Raw genomic sequence first — 5837 nt, 5'->3', positions numbered from 1 at the left:
GCCTGTAATCCATGGCCTCTGGTTGGGATATGTACAGTCGGGAGAACAAGTATTTGATACTTTTTTATTTTTTTTTATTTTTTTATTGCACCTTTATTTAACCAGGTAGGCAAGTTGAGAACAAGTTGTCATTTGCAACTGCGACCTGGCCAAGATAAAGCATAGCAGTGTGAACAGACAACACAGAGTTACACATGGAGTAAACAATTAACAAGTCAATAACACAGTAGAAAAAAAAGAGTCTATATACATTGTGTGCAAAAGGCATGAGGAGGTGGGCGAATAATTACAATTTTGCAGATTAACACTGGAGTGATAAATGATCAGATGGTCATGTACAGGTAGAGATATTGGTGTGCAAAAGAGCAGAGAAGTAAATAAATAAAAACAGTATGGGGATGAGGTAGGTAAATATGGGTGGGCTATTTACCGATAGACTATGTACAGCTGCAGCGATCGGTTAGCTGCTCAGATAGCAGTTGTTTAAAGTTGGTGAGGGAGATAAAAGTCTCCAACTTCAGCGATGTTTGCAATTCGTTCCAGTAACATGCAGCAGAGAACTGGAAGGAAAAGCGGCCAAATGAGGTGTTGGCTTTAGGGATGATCAGTGAGATACACCTGCTTGAGCGCGTGCTACGGGTGGGTGTTGCCATCGTGTCCAGTGAACTGAGATAAGGCGGAGCTTTACCTAGCATGGATTTGTAGATGACCTGGAGGCAGTGGGTCTGGCGACGAATATGTAGCGAGGGCCAGCCGACTAGGGCATACAGGTTGCAGTGGTTTTAGGTATGAGGTGCTTTAGTAACAAAACGGATGGCACTGTGATAAACTGCATCCAGTTTGCCGAGTAGAGTATTGGAAGCCATTTTGTAGATGACATCGCCAAAGTCGAGGATCGGTAGGATAGTCAGTTTTACTAGGGTAAGTTTGGCGGCGTGAGTGAAGGAGGCTTTGTTGCGGAATAGAAAGCCGACTCTTGATTTGATTTTCGATTGGAGATGTTTGATATGAGTCTGGAAGGAGAGTTTACAGTCTAGCCAGACACCTAGGTACTTACAGATGTCCACATATTCTAGGTCGGACCATCCAGGGTGGTGATGCTAGTTCTGTTATACTCACAGACATCATTCAAACGGTTTTAGAAACTTCGGAGTATTTTCTATCCAATACTACTAATACTATGCATATATTAGCATCTGGGACAGAGTAGCAGGTAGTTTACTCTGGGCACCTTGTTCATCCAAGCTACTCAATACTGCCCCCCTGTCACCAAGAAGTTAATATAGCCAGTGACTGATGTGGTAAACTCCTCAGTGCCATCGGATGAATCCCGGAACATATTCCAGTCTGTGCTAGTGAAACAGTCCTGTATCTTAGCAACCGCTTCATTGGACCACTTTCTAATTCAGCATGTCACTGGTACTTCCTGTTTGAGTTTTTGCTTGTAAGCAAGAATCAAGATTGTAGAGCTATGGCCAGATTTGCCAAATGGAGGACTATGTGTACATGTTTGTACTGTGCAGTGTTTCTGTTTGTATGTGGATGTACAGTATCTCGTGTAGACGTAGGGAGTAGTTAACTATCTAGGCATCCCATCCATATTTCCTCTATACCTCTCCCCTCTCTGTTCCCCTTCATTTTCCCTCCCCTATCCATCATTTCCCCAAATGTTTCCCTCCTTTCCCTCCCCTTCTTCCCCTTAAATAGCTTGCTGCTTTAATCACTCCCAGAGGGAGTTGTCAGATGAAACACACACTGGCTGTTACAGAGAGAGGAGGATGAGAGGAGAGAGAGAAGAGAAGAGAAAGAGAGAGTGGAGAGAGGAAGAGAGGAAAGATAAACCTTACCCTCCAAGCCCTTCTTTGCACTCTGGCTCCTAGTTTCATTACACCCTGTCTTACATATTATCTCTCCTCCTTTGTTCCTTCATCCCCCTCTCCCTCTGTCTGCCGCTCCTGATGTTCCTCTGCCAATTATGTACCATATGGCACCCTGTTCACTACATTGGCTGCATTTACACAGGCAGCCTAATTCAGATATTTTTTCCACTAATTGGTATTTTCATCAATTAAATCCGATCTTTTCATATGTGATAATTTTCAGAGCTGATCTGATTGGTCAACAGAACAATTAGTGAAAAAAATATCAGAATTGGGCTGCCTATCTAAATGCAGGCGTAGTTCACTAGCCCTAGTCAAAAGTAGTGCACTATGTAGGGAATAGGTTGCCATTTGGGACCCAATCCTATGCTAACTATACCTGCTGCCAACCCAGTCCAGCCCAACCTCAGCAGGTTTATGTCAATACTACACAGTGGAAAATAAAAAGAGCACGTTCATGAAACCACTGTTTTTCGAGTAACCAATGCCTCAAGGTATCTCTACAGCTAACTCAGACATCTCCATGGCTTAAGACTGCAGAATCCATAGATACTCATGAGAAATGAGGGTCCTGGGTTTTTCCTAACCCTGGATGATTCCCAAATTGCATCCTATTCCCTTTATAGTAGTTTCGACCAGGGCCCATGTGGGATGCAGACCTTGAGACCCAAAAAGGAAACCACTAACTGATCAAACCTTCAGTGAAGTCAACACTGAATTTAGTAGTCTGGTCAGAAAGGAATACATGTTTACTTGGTTATTCTTGGCTGTCATGAAAGTGTCATTGAACTATCATTGAAAGCTAGCAGAGCTCTGTCAGGCAGCCATCCAGTCAGACAGCCAGTCAGTCAGTCATTATTCATCAATAGCAATCGTCTGGTTGTGAGCCCAGACCAGAAAGGACAGTTGGAAATAATTTAAATGTTGAGAGGACAGAGCCTGAAGATGATAGTGTTTTCTCCCGACGACAGTATAGCAGTATACTTCTTGGACGGGACAGAGAGAGAGGTCAGTGCATCAGGGCTAAAGAAAGACGCTGACTGATGCTGACTTATATATGATGTTTTACAAAGGTGCCATAATGCAGACAGATTCATTTTAATAGACATCTGGGCAGACCAGAGCACTTCACAAAGCTGGGAATGCAATCCAAAAGGACCCCTATTCCCGATATAGTGCACTACTTTCAGCCAGTGCCCATCCCCCTATTCCCTATATAGTGCACTATTTTTAGCCAGGGCCCATCCCCCTATTCCCTATATAGTGCACTACTTTTAGCCAGGGCCCATTACCTTATTCCCTATATAGTGCACTGCTTTTGACCAGGACCCATAGAACACTGGTCAAAGTAGTGCACTATATAGGGAGGGAATAGGGTGCCATTTTAGATCATGTTCTGGTCGTGATGTCAATCAAAGTCCATTACTCATGTACTGTTAATTAGTAATCAGCAGAAGAACTCCCATCAGCCATTAGTTCTGTAATTATAAGGAATAAGTGAACGAGCCAGAGGTCCCAAAGGGGGAATCATTGCCCCTATTAGAAAAAACACTTAGATTAGACTACGTGATTTAATTATGAGGCATGGTGGGTGTGAGTGCAACGCTCATTTTAGGGCCTTTTATCTGATAAAGTGCAGTGGGACATCTACAGTAGTTAGATACAGTACTAACAATCATGACTAGAGATGTGCATGCTGTTGTTAGATGTATTGTAGTACAGTAGGGGGGGGGGGGGGGGCATGGGCAAAGCTGTTGTTAGATGTATTGTAGTACAGTATACAGCAGTGGGATGGAGCCGAGGAGGCAGATGTCCCTGTGTGGGGTTTATACTTTCGTCTTTAGTGTGTAGCCTGCCTCTCTTCATCCCTCTCTTCCTTCCCCTCTTTCTCTATGTTTATCTCTCTTACCACCCAGCTGGTGTGTGTGTGTGTTTGTGGGGGGGGGGGGGGGGCATGGGCAAAGCTGTTGAGCCCTTAGCTGTTGGTGGTGTGTATCATGGTGGGGGGCTGTGTTTCTGCTGGGGGCTGTTGGACTGAGTACCTGCTGCTTTGGAGTTAAAGGCTCAGTGAAAGAGGCTGAGAACTGGGCAAGGTTCCCTCTCCCTTCTCCTCCTACACCTCTCTTCCCTTCATCCTCTCCCTCTCTCCTCTTCAGAAGTGATGCCAGGATAATACAGCTGGGAAAGCTCATTGGGTTTCACTGTCCAGATTTCACCATCCCTCTCTCTCTCCCTCTCTCTCTCTCTCTCTCTCTCTCTCCCTCTCTCTCTCTCCCTCCCTTCCTCTCTCTCTCTCTCAAATACACACTCTCTCTCTCTCTCTCTCCCACCCCCCTCTCTCTCTCTCTGTCTCTCTGTCTCTCCCTCCGTCTCTCTCGTTGTGTTTGTGCTTTCCTATTTCTCTGTCTGCTAACTGTCTCAATATCAATCCATCCATCTGAACCTTAGCTCTTTAGGGACTAGTACAATTGCAGCCTTGATGGATTGCGCCAATGAATCTGTCACATTAATCTACACATGGGACATTGACCATTTGTGGTGAGAAGAGACGAGTCTGGAGAATGTCATTCTTAGAACAATAATGTGTCTTGTCATCCTAATGTGTAGGGAGGGGCATCCCTTGGATCAACCCCCCCCCCCCAAAAAAAGCATTTAATGAAAAATAAAAATAGAAATGTAGGAACTCAGTCGGGATCTCAGCTTACTGTAGTAAAAGCACAAGGTGCAAATTCCACATTTGGTTGTTTTCAGTCAATTAACCCATGTCATATTCACATTTTTTTTATTCCTGAGTTAGTTCAGCGGCCAGCTATCTAAATGTGTTATTATGGGCGAATTAACGGCCGGGGAAATTAACTCGTAAAACATTTCTCTCCGCTGTCTAGAGGGGGGCCACTAAAATGTTTTGTGATGGGGGGGTTCATGGCCCACACCCCCATTAAAAGTTGTCCATCCCTGGTATAATGCACTGTCTATATAATGCATGGTGCATGACTATTGACCAGGGCCCTGTTCCCTATATAGTGCACTACTTTTGACCAGGGTCCATAGGGCGCTGGTCAAAGTGGTGCACTATACAGGGAGGGAATAGGGTGCCATTTCAGATAATGTTCTGGTCATGATGTGAATCAAAGTCTGTTACTCTTGGGGCGTGTTGTGAAAATATGGACCGTTAATTTAGTAATCAGCAGAAGAACTCCCATCAGCCATTAGTTCTGTAATTATAAGGAATAAGGGAACGAGCCAGAGGTCCCAAAGGGGGAATCATTGCCCCTATTAGAAAAAACACTTAGATTAGACTACGTGATTTAATTATGAGGCATGGTGGGTGTGAGTGCAACACTCATTTAAGGGCCTGTTATTTGATAAATTGCAGTGGGAGAAATGTTTTCTCTAAACATTATGCAGTTTTCATCACATCTCCTGCCTATATACTAGTCCTACACTCTCTGTGTCTCTCTCTCTATCTCTTTTCCCTCTCTCTCTATTTCTCTCTCCCTCTCTCTCTCTCTCTCTCTCTCTCTCTCTCTCTCTCTCTCTCTCTCTCTCGCTCTCTATCTATCTCTCCCTCTCCCTCTTCCTCTCTCTCCCTCTCCCTCTCTCTCTCTATCTCTTTCTCTCTCTACCTCTCCCTCTCCCTCTCTCTCTCCCGCTCTCTCTCTCTCACTTTTTCCCAATAGAAATGTTACTCTCTTGGGACAAAACCACCAAATCAGGGCATCTGCTGCCAAACCAAACAGACCAATGATGGAGTGCATGTGCAGCGGCATATCAACTGGCCAATTAACACACACATCAGCCAAAAGCTCCACCCACAAAAACATGCAAACATCAGAGCTAAAATATATTACCCAATAGGAGGCCAACATCAGTGTCGAGAGAGAGAGAGAGAGAGAGAGAGAGAGAGAGAGAGAGAGAGAGAGAGAGAGGTTGTGTTGGCTTATACCAGAGCCCTCC

This window comes from Oncorhynchus masou, chromosome 9, assembly GCF_036934945.1.
Source record: "Oncorhynchus masou masou isolate Uvic2021 chromosome 9, UVic_Omas_1.1, whole genome shotgun sequence".
In the NCBI taxonomy this organism is placed as follows: domain Eukaryota; kingdom Metazoa; phylum Chordata; class Actinopteri; order Salmoniformes; family Salmonidae; genus Oncorhynchus; species Oncorhynchus masou.
This window is presented reverse-complemented; position numbering follows the sequence as displayed.